The sequence below is a fragment of the Panulirus ornatus genome, chromosome 40 (genome assembly GCF_036320965.1).
Source record: "Panulirus ornatus isolate Po-2019 chromosome 40, ASM3632096v1, whole genome shotgun sequence".
In the NCBI taxonomy this organism is placed as follows: domain Eukaryota; kingdom Metazoa; phylum Arthropoda; class Malacostraca; order Decapoda; family Palinuridae; genus Panulirus; species Panulirus ornatus.
This window is the reverse complement of record NC_092263.1, coordinates 5,491,808-5,503,914: the sequence shown is the minus strand read 5'-3', so window position 1 is coordinate 5,503,914 and position 12,107 is coordinate 5,491,808. Positions and strand designations below refer to the sequence as shown.

At 41.2% G+C, this 12,107-nt stretch overlaps 1 protein-coding gene across 1 annotated transcript in view; it reads left to right on the top strand.

Moving 5' to 3' along the window:
* LOC139761328 (ATP-binding cassette sub-family G member 8) overlaps nt 1–12,107 on the top strand; it is a 186,950-nt gene that overhangs the window by 173,394 nt on the left and 1,449 nt on the right. The window lies entirely within an intron of this gene.

Here is a 12,107-nt window from a genome sequence, read left to right as displayed (position 1 = left end):
AGAAGAGCAGCTGGTGGGATGTCTGATCACTATCTTGTGGAAGCAAAGGTGAAGATATGTAGGGGTTATTAAAAAAAGAGGAGAGAATGTTGGGGAGAAGAGAGTGGTGAGAGTAAAAGAGCTTGGAAAGGAGACTTGTGTGAGGAAATACCAGGAGATATTGAGTGTAGAATGGCAAAAGGTGAGAGCAATGAAGTGAGAGGAGTGGGTGAGGAATGGAATGTATTTAGGGAAGCAGTGATGGCATGTGCAAGAGATAGATGTGGCATGAGAAAGGTGGGAGGTGAGCAGATTAGAAAGGATAATGAGTGTGGGATGAAGTAAAGTTTCTAGTGAAAGAGAAAAGAGAGAAGTTTGGGTGCTACTTACAAGAAAAGAGGGCAAATGATGGAAATGTATAAGAGAAAGCAGCTGGAGGTCAAGAGGAAGGTACAGGGGCTGAAAAAGAGTGCAAATGAGGGGTTGGGGAGAGACAGTATCATTAAACATTAGGAAGTATAAAAAGATGTTTTCAAAATAGGTAAATAATGTGTGAAAGACAAGAGAACAAGTGGGAACATCGGTGAATGAGGGAAGTGATAACAGGTAGTGATGGAGTGAGTATTTTGAAGGATTGTTGAATGTGCTTGATGATAAGAGTGGCAGATGTAGGGTGTTTTGGTCAGGGTGGTGTGCAAAGTGAGAGTCAGGGAGAGTGGTTTGGTGTAAGAGGTGGTGAAAACCATGCAGAAGGTGAAATCCAGCAAGGCAGAAGGAGTAGATGGTATTGCAGTCAAATTTATTAGAAATGGGGTGACTGTGTTGTTTACTGGTTGGTAAGGATATGCGAAATGCATGTATAGTGCCATTGTACAAAGGAAAAAGGGGATAAAGATGAGTGTTCAAACTACAGAGGCATAAGTTTGTTGAGAATACCTGAAAAATTGTATGAGAGGGTATTGATTGAGAGGATGAAGGTATGTAAAGAGACTGGGGAGGAGAAATGTGGTTTCAGAAGTGGCAGAGGATGTGTGGATCAGGCATTTGCTTTAAGAAATGTGTATCAGAAATATTTAAAGAAACAGATGTATTTGAATGTAACATTTATAGATCTGGAGAAAGCATATAAGGCTGATAGAGATGCCTTGAGAGAGATCTTGAAATATATAGTGTAGGAGGAAAGCTGCTAGAAGCTGAGAGAAGTTTGAATCCTAGTTAAAGCAGTCAGCCTACACTTGACCCAACTGTTTATCCACCCCTAGGGGTTGGTTGATAAAATGGGTACCTGGCTCAGGCTAAGGTATACGTATATATAGCATTAATGGGATGGCCTAGATTAAGGTTTCAGATGACCAAGCAGTCTCAGCTAACATAAAGAATATATTCAAAATTACCACATAATTGGTTTTTAATCAGATTCTTTCTGAAGTTTTCATGCTGTTTAATCTATCTGCCTATCTCTGACACCTGTTCCAATTGGAACTCCCTCAAAGGGGTGGCCAAAGCAATAAATTCACCATTACAAGTGAACTATAGTGCTGCTTCCTGGCCTTTAGTGCTTCACCCTTAACAGGTCATTGGCAGAGGGCAACTCTAGCACAGTGTTTCCTGAAACTCTTACCTAATGTTCCTATTGATTACTTCTATCTAATGCTCCTACCAACTACTTCTACCTAATTCTCCAGACTACATGTTCCTAATATTGTCTCCACATATCTCTTTTAATATAGGTGGGGAGGTTGTGTAGGGTACCTCCAAGGGTTGTCTTGATATTTGGATAAGAATCCAACAAATCATCTTCAGGAGCATTTAGAGAGGTTTGTGGAGCAGCTGGGAATGACTGCAGGTAGCTGGGTGAGGTACGGTAATACCAGTAGGCAGATGTGCACGTACTGCTACGTTCTTATTGGTTGTCATGCAATGCTGGGGCATGTAGCTGGGATAGTCTGTCTTGATATGTGTTTAGGTTGTTGAGTTTTGGTTCTTGTTCTTTGATAATTAGAGCTTCGGCGATGTTCAGGCATCTTGTGTCTTGTTCATTGCATAGCATCCTTATAGATTTAACAATCATCTCTTGTGTGAGGGTAGTGTAGTGCTTCATGGTGACACGAAATTTGATGGAGCCTTCTTGTAGGTGTAGGGTAAGTCTTCTGGACGGTGTACAGGTAGTGCTTCCCATGTACGTCAAGTTAGTAAAGAGCTCGCCATCTTCTTGATATTCAAATTCCTAAACTATGTTGGATTCTTGTAATGTTTCTCATTTTTGTTCAGCTGGCTGCTCATGATAAGGTTCCTTGTTCTTTTGTTTCTTTAGTAGATGACTAGCTTGACTTTGTTATCCTATGCTGTGTGGTTGATGTTTCTTAAGATGATGTCTCACAGTAACTGTTTCTGTCTTGTATGCTGTTGACATCTGGTTGCAGTAATATATCTTGTGTGTTGTGTTTCTTGAAGTTTCTGACACTGTGAGCTTGTTTTGTATGAAGCTTTCTAATTCTGTCAATGTCGGAGTTCTTGCATCCTTTGTTGATAAGGGTCTCCTTAACATGCTGTTTCTATGTCGAAGATATGCCAGCTTAATGTAGCCTTGTATGCTTAGTGAAACATAACGTTGATGACTCCAGTTTTGTAGTGCTGAGAGATATTCACTATTTGCATGTAAACATCAGACAAGGTCTGTGGGTTTATTGTGAGTTGAGGTTTCATAGCCATCAGTGTTGCCATTCACCATGACATCTAAGAAAGGCATATTGTTATTGATGCACAGTTTATAAGTAAATTTCATAACTAAGTTCTCTTACATTGCTGCCTTAAGGTGGCTGAGGTGCATTTTATCTGTAATAACTACATAAATGTCAATAATGTGAACAAGAGCAAGGTTATTAGGTTCAGTAAGGTTCAGGGGCAAGTTTATTGGGATGTTTGTTTGAATGGAGAAAAATTGGAGGAAGTGAAGTGTTTTAGATATCTGGGAGTGGTCTTAGCAGTGGATGGAACCATGGAAGCGGAAGTGAGTCACAGGGTGGGGGAGGGGGCAAAGGTTCTGGGAGCGATGAATAATGTGTGGAAGGAGAGAACATTATCTAGTAGAGCAAAAATGGGTATGTTTGAAGGAATAGTAGTAGTTCCAACAATGTTATGTGGTTGCAAGGTATGGGCTATGGAGGAGGGTAGATGTGTTGGAAATGATATGTTTGAGGACAATATGTGGTGTGAGGTGGTTTGATCGAGTAAGTAATGAAAGGGTAAGAGAGAGATGTGTGGTAATAGGGAGAGTGTGGTTGAGAGAGCAGAGGAGGGTGCGTTGAAATGGTTTGGGCATATGGAGAGAATGAGTGAGAAAAGATTGACAAAGAAAATATATGCCAGAGGTGGAGGGAACAAGGATAAGCGGGAGACCAAATTGGAGGTGGAAGGATGGAGTGAAAAAGATTTTGAGCAATTAAGGCCTGAGCATACAGGAGGGTGCAAGGCATGCAAGGAATAGAGTGAATTGGAATGATGAGGTATACCAGGGTCGAAATGCTGTCAATGGACTGAACCAGGGCATGTGAGGCATCTGGGGTAAACCATGGAAAGTTTTGTGGGGTCTAGATGTGGATAGAGAGATGTTGTTTCAGTGCATTACACATGACAGCTAGAGACTGAGTGTGAACAAATGTGGTCTTTGTTGTCTTTCCCTAGTGCTACCTTGTGTGCATGCGGGGGGAGGGTGGTGCCAATTCATGTGTGGCGAGATGGCAGCAGGAATCAATAAAGGCAGCATGTATGAATATGTAGATGTGTATATATATGTATATGTCTGTGTAAGTATATGTATGTATACGTTAACATGTATAGGTAGGTATGTATATGTGCGTGTGGGCATTTATATATATATATACATGTGGGTGGGTTGGGTCATTCGTTCATCTGCTTCCCTGCGCTACCTCACTAATGTGGGAGACAGTGACAAAGTATAATAAATATATATATATATATATATATATATATATATATATATATATATATTTATTTTTTTTTTTCACACTATTCGCCATTTCCCGCATTAGCGAGGTAGCGTTAAGAACAGAGGACTGGGCCTTTTTCGGAATATCCTCACCTGGCCCCCTCTGTTCCTTCTTTTGGAAAATTAAAAAAAAACGAGAGGGGAGGATTTCCAGCCCCCCGCTCCCTCCCCTTTTAGTCGCCTTCTACGACACGCAGGGAATACGTGGGAAGTATTCTTAATCCCCTATCCCCAGGGATGATATATATATATATATATATATATATATATATATATATATATATATATATATATATATATATATATATTATCCCTGGGGATAGGGGAGAAAGAATACTTCGCATGTATTCACTGCGTGTCGTAGAAGGCGACTAAAAGGGGAGGGAGTGGGGGCTGGAAATCCTCCCCTCTTGTTTTTTTTTAATTTTCCAAAAGAAGGAACAGAGAATTGGGCCAGGTGAGGGTATTCCCTCAAAGGCCCAGTCCTCTGTTCTTAACGCAACCTCGCTAATGCGGGCAATGGCGAATAGTTTGAAAGAAAAGAAAGAAATATATATATATATATATATATATATATATATATATATATATATATATATATATATATATATATATATATATATATATATCTTTCTTTCTTTTAAACTATTTGCCATTTCCCGCGTTGGCGAGGTAGCGTTAAGAACAGAGGACTGGGCCTTTTTTGGAATATCCTCACCTGGCCCCCTCTGTTCCTTCTTTTGGAAAATTAAAAAAAAAACGAGAGGGGAGGATTTCCAGCCCCCCGCTCCCTCCCCTTTTAGTCGCCTTCTACGACACGCAGGGAATACGTGGGAAGTATTCTTAATCCCCTATCCCCAGGGATAATATATATATATATATATATATATATATATATATATATATATATATATATATATATATATATATATATATATATATAAATTTTTTTTTCATTTCATTTCAAGCTAGACGTTTCAGTTTTCTAAATTGTTTCTTACATTTTTCATATGTATATATATGTATATGTGTGTGTGTGTGTATATGTGCGTATGTATGTGTATGTATATATATATGTATATATATTTATTATACTTTGTCGCTGTCTCCCGCGTTTGCGAGGTAGCGCAAGGAAACAGACGAAAGAAATGGCCCAACCCCCCCCATACACATGTATATACATACGTCCACACACGCAAATATACATACCTACACAGATTTCCATGGTTTACCCCAGACGCTTCACATACCCTGATTCAACCCACTGACAGCACGTCAACCCCGGTATACCACATCGATCCAATTCACTCTATTCCTTGCCCTCCTTTCACCCTCCTGCATGTTCAGGCCCCAATCACACAAAATCTTTTTCACTCCATCTTTCCACCTCCAATTTGGTCTCCCTCTTCTCCTCGTTCCCTCCACCTCCGACACATATATCCTCTTGGTCAATCTTTCCTCACTCATTCTCTCCATGTGCCCAAACCACTTCAAAACACCCTCTTCTGCTCTCTCAACCATGCTCTTTTTATTTCCACACATCTCTCTTACCCTTACGTTACTCACTCAATCAAACCACCTCACACCACACATTGTCCTCAAACATCTCATTTCCAGCACATCCATCCTCCTGCGCACAACTCTATCCATAGCCCACGCCTCGCAACCATACAACATTGTTGGAACCACTATTCCTTCAAACATACCCATTTTTCCTTTCCGAGATAATGTTCTCGACTTCCACACATTCTTCAAGGCTCCCAGAATTTTCGCCCCCTCCCCCACCCTATGATCCACTTCCTCTTCCATGGTTCCATCCGCTGCCAGATCCACTCCCAGATATCTAAAACACCTCACTTCCTCCAGTTTTTCTCCATTCAAACTCACCTCCCAATTGACTTGACCCTCAACCCTACTGTACCTAATAACCTTGCTCTTATTCACATTTACTCTTAACTTTCTTCTTCCACACACTTTACCAAACTCAGTCACCAGCTTCTGCAGTTTCTCACATGAATCAGCCACCAGCGCTGTATCATCAGCGAACAACAAATGACTCACTTCCCAAGCTCTCTCATCCCCAACAGACTTCATACTTGCCCCTCTTTCCAAAACTCTTGCATTTACCTCCCTAACAACCCCATCCATAAACAAATTAAACAACCATGGAGACATCACACACCCCTGCCGCAAACCTACATTCACTGAGAACCAATCACTTTCCTCTCTTCCTACACGTACACATGCCTTACATCCTCGATAAAAACTTTTCACTGCTTCTAACAACTTTCCTCCCACACCATATATTCTTAATACCTTCCACATATATATACATATATATATATGTATTATCCCTGGGGATAGGGGTGAAAGAATACTTCCCACGCATTCCTCGCGTGTCGTAGAAGGCGACTAGAGGGGACGGGAGCGGGGGGCCAGAAATCCTCCCCTCCTTGTATTTTTTGACTTTCTAAAATGGGAAACAGAAGAAGGAGTCACACGGGGAGTGCTCATCCTCCTCGAAGGCTCAGACTGGGGTGTCTAAATGTGTGTGGATGTAACCAAGATGTGAAAAAAGGAGAGATAGTTAGTATGTTTGAGGAAAGGAACCTGGATGTTTTGGCTCTGAGTTAAACGAAGCTCAAGGGTAAAGGGGAAGAGTGGTTTGGGAATGTCTTGGGAGTAAAGTCAGGGGTTAGTGAGAGGACAAGAGCAAGGGAAGGAGTAGCAGTACTCCTGAAACAGGAGTTGTGGGAGTATGTGATAGAATGTAAGAAAGTAAATTCTCGATTAATATGGGTAAAACTGAAAGTTGATGGAGAGAGATGGGTGATTATTGGTGCATATGCACCTGGGCATGAGAAGAAAGATCATGAGAGGCAAGTGTTTTGGGAGCAGCTGAATGAGTGTGTTAGTGGTTTTGATGCACGAGACCGGGTTATAGTGATGGGTGATTTGAATGCAAAGGTGAGTAATGTGGCAGTTGAGGGAATAATTGGTATACATGGGGTGTTCAGTGTTGTAAATGGAAATGGTGAAGAGCTTGTAGATTTATGTGCTGAAAAAGGACTGGTGATTGGGAATACCTGGTTTAAAAAGCGAGATATACATAAGTATACGTATGTAAGTAGGAGAGATGGCCAGAGAGCGTTATTGGATTACGTGTTAATTGACAGGCGCGCGAAAGAGAGACTTTTGGATGTTAATGTGCTGAGAGGTGCAACTGGAGGGATGTCTGATCATTATCTTGTGGAGGCTAAGGTGAAGATTTGTATGGGTTTTCAGAAAAGAAGAGTGAATGTTGGGGTGAAGAGGGTGGTGAGAGTAAGTGAGCTTGGAAAGGAGACTTGTGTGAGGAAGTACCAGGAGAGACTGAGTACAGAATGGAAAAAGGTGAGAACAATGGAAGTAAGGGGAGTGGGGGAGGAATGGGATGTATTTAGGGAATCAGTGATGGATTGCGCAAAAGATGCTTGTGGCATGAGAAGAGTGGGAGATGGGTTGATTAGAAAGGGTAGTGAGTGGTGGGATGAAGAAGTAAGATTATTAGTGAAAGAGAAGAGAGAGGCATTTGGACAATTTTTGCAGGGAAAAAATGCAATTGAGTGGGAGATGTATAAAAGAAAGAGACAGGAGGTCAAGAGAAAGGTGCAAGAGGTGAAAAAGAGGGCAAATGAGAGTTGGGGTGAGAGAGTATCATTAAATTTTAGGGAGAATAAAAAGATTTTCTGGAAGGAGGTAAATAAAGTGAGTAAGACAAGGGAGCAAATGGGAACTTCAGTGAAGGGCGCAAATGGGGAGGTGATAACAAGTAGTGGTGATGTGAGAAGGAGATGGAGTGAGTATTTTGAAGGTTTGTTGAATGTGTTTGATGATAGAGTGGCAGATATACGGTGTTTTGGTCGAGGTGGTGTGCAAAGTGAGAGGGTTAGGGAAAATGATTTGGTAAATAGAGAAGAGGTAGTAAAAGCTTTGCGGAAGATGAAAGCCGGCAAGGCAGCAGGTTTGGATGGTATTGCAGTAGAATTTATTAAAAAAGGGGGTGACTGTATTATTGATTGGTTGGTAAGGTTATTTAATGTATGTATGACTCATGGGGAGGTGCCTGAGGATTGGCGGAATGTGTGCATAGTGCCATTGTACAAAGGCAAAGGGGATAAGAGTGAGTGCTCAAATTACAGAGGTATAAGTTTTTTGAGTATTCCTGGTAAATTATATGGGAGGGTATTGATTGAGAGGGTGAAGGCATGTACAGAGCATCAGATTGGGGAAGAGCAGTGTGGTTTCAGAAGTGGTAGAGGATGTGTGGATCAAGTGTTTGCTTTGAAGAATGTACATGAGAAATACCTAGAAAAACAAATGGATTTGTATGTAGCATTTACATGTACATAATTCATACTGTCTGCCTTTATTCATTCCCATCGCCACCCCGCCACACATAAAACAGGAACCCCTTCCCCCTCATGTGCGTGAGGTAGCGCTGGGAAAAGACAACTAAGGACACTTTCGTTCACACTCAGTCTCTAGCTGTCATGCAGTAATGCACCAAAACCACAGCTCCCTTTCCACATCCAGGCCCCACAGAACTTTCTATAGTTTACCCTAGACGCTTCACATGCCCTGGTTCAATCCATTGACAGCACATCGACCCCGGTATACCACATCGTTCCAATTCACTCTATTCCTTGCCTGCCTTTCATCCTCTGCATGTTCAGGCCCCGATCACTGAAAATCTTTTTCACTCCATCTTTCCTCCTCCAATTTGGTCTCCCACTTCTCCTTGTTCCCTCCACCTCTGACACATATATCCTCTTGGTCAATCTTTCCTCACTCATTCTCTCCATGTGACCAAACCATTTCAAAACACACTCTTCTGCTCTCTCAACCACACTCTTTTTATTACCACACGTCTCTCTTACCCTATTATTACTTACTAGATCAAACCACCTCACACCACATATTGTCCTCAAACATCTCATTTCCAGCACATCGACCCTCCTCCGCACAACTCTATTCATAGCCCATGCCTCGCAACCATATAACATTGTTGGAACCACTATTCCTTCAAACATACCCATTTTTGCTTTCCTAGATAATGTTCTCGACTTCCACACATTCTTCAACACTCCCAGAACTTTCGCCCCCTAACCTATGATTCACTTCCACTTCCATGGTTCCATCCGCTGCCAAATCCACTCCCAGATATCTAAAACACTTCACTTCCTCCAGTTTTTCTCCATTCAAACTTACCTCCCAATTGACTTGACCCTCAACCCTACTGTACCTAATCACCTTGCTCTTATTCACATTTACTCTTAACTTTCTTCTTTCACACACTTTACCAAACTCAGTCACCAGCTTCTGCAATTTCTCACATGAATCAGCCACCAGCGCTGTATCATCAGCGAACAACAACTGACTCACTTCCCAAGCTCTCTCATCCCCAACAGACTTCATACTTGCCCCTCTTTCCAAAACTCTTGCATTCACCTCCCTAACAACCCCATCTATAAACAAATTAAACAACCATGGAGACATCACACACCCCTGCCACAAACCTACATTCACTGAGAACCAATCACTTTCCTCTCTTCCTACACGTACACATGCCTTACATCCTCGATAAAAACTTTTCACTGCTTCTAACAACTTGCCTCCCACACCATATATTCTTAATACCTTCCACAGAGCATCTCTATGAACTCTATCATATGCCTTCTCCAGATCCATAAATGCTACAAACAAATCCATTTGCTTTTCTAAGTATTTCTCACATACATTCTTCAAAGCAAACACCTGATCTACCACTTCTGAAACCACACTGCTCTTCCCCAATCTGATGCTCTGTACATGCCTTCACCCTCTCAATCAATACCCTCCCATATAATTTACCAGGAATACTCAACAAACTTATACCTCTGTAATTTAAGCACTCACTCTTATCCCCTTTGCCTTTGTACAATGGCACTATGCACGCATTCCACCAATCCTCAGGCACCTCACCATGAGTCATACATACATTAAATAACCTTACCAACCAGTCAATAATACAGTCACCCCCTTTTTTAATAAATTCTACTGCAATACCATCCAAACCTGCTGCCTTGCCGGCTTTCATCTTCCGCAAAGCTTTTACTACCTCCTCTGTTTACCAAATCATTTTCCCTAACCCTCTCACTTTGCTCACCACCTCGACCAAAACACCCTATATCTGCCACTCTATCATCAAACACATTCAACAAACCTTCAAAATACTCACTTCATCTCCTTCTCACATCACCACTACTTGTTATCACCTCCCCATTTGCGCCCTTCACTGAAGTTCCCATTTGCTCCCTTGTCTTACTCACTTTATTTACCTCCTTCCAGAAAATCTTTTTATTCTCCCTAAAATTTAATGATACTCTCTCACCCCAACTCTCATTTGCCCTCTTTTTCACCTCTTGCACCTTTCTCTTGACCTCCTGTCTCTTTCTTTTATACATCTCCCACTCAATTGCATTTTTTCCCTGCAAAAATTGTCCAAATGCCTCTCTCTTCTCTTTCACTAATAATCTTACTTCTTCATCCCACCACTCACTACCCTTTCTAATCAACACACCTCCCACTCTTCTCATGCCACAAGCATCTTTTGCGCAATCCATCACTGATTCCCTAAATACATCCCATTCCTCCCCCACTCCCCTTACTTCCATTGTTCTCACCTTTTTCCATTCTGTACTCAGTCTCTCCTGGTACTTCCTCACACAAGTCTCCTTCCCAAGCTCACTCACTCTCACCACCCTCTTCACCCCAACATTCACTCTTCTTTTCTGAAAACCCATACAAATCTTCACCTTAGCCTCCACAAGATAATGATCAGACATCCCTCCAGTTGCACCTCTCAGCACATTAACATCCAAAAGTCTCTCTTTCACGCGCCTGTCAATTAACACGTAATCCAATAACGCTCTCTGGCCATCTCTCCTACTTACATACGTATACTTATGTATATCTCGCTTTTTAAACCAGGTATTCCCAATCACCAGTCCTTTTTCAGCACATAAATCTACAAGCTCTTCACCATTTTCATTTACAACACTGAACACCCCATGTATACCAATTATTCCCTCAACTGCCACATTACTCACCTTTGCATTCAAATCACCCATCACTATAACCCGGTCTCGTGCATCAAAACCACTAACACACTCATTCAGCTGCTCCCAAAACACTTGCCTCTCATGATCTTTCTTCTCATGCCCAGGTGCATATGCACCAATAATCACCCATCTCTCTCCATCAACTTTCAGTTTTACCCATATTAATCGAGAATTTACTTTCTTACATTCTATCACATACTCCCACAACTCCTGTTTCAGGAGTACTGCTACTCCTAACCTTGCTCTTGTCCTTTCACTAACCCCTGACTTTACTCCCAAGACATTCCCAAACCACTCTTCCCCTTTACCCTTGAGCTTCGTTTCACTCAGAGCCAAAACATCCAGGTTCCTTTCCTCAAACATACTACCTATCTCTCCTTTTTTCACATCTTGGTTACATCCACACACATTTAGACACCCCAATCTGAGCCTTCGAGGAGGATGAGCACTCCCCGCGTGACTCCCTCTTCTGTTTCCCATTTTAGAAAGTTAAAATATGTATATATATATATATATATATATTATCCCTGGGGATAGGGGTGAAAGAATACTTCCCACACATTCCTCGCGTGTCGTAGAAGGCGACTAGAGGGGACGGGAGCGGGGGGCCAGAAATCCTCCCCTCCTTGTATTTCTGATGTTCTAAAATGGGAAACAGATATATATATATATATATATATATATATATATATATATATATATATATATATATATATATATATGAGGATATTCCCTCAAAGGCCCAGTCCTCTTTTCTTAACGCTACCTCGCTAACGCGGGAAATGGCGAATAGTATGAAATATATATATATATATATATATATATATATATATATATATATATATATATATATATATATAAGGGTATACATTAATCAGATTATTGTATGAATTGTATGATGGTGAATGACCACAAAAAGAATTTAGTTTTGAGTTGATGATGGTAAGATGTGTTTTTGACCAGCCTATTTGTACCGT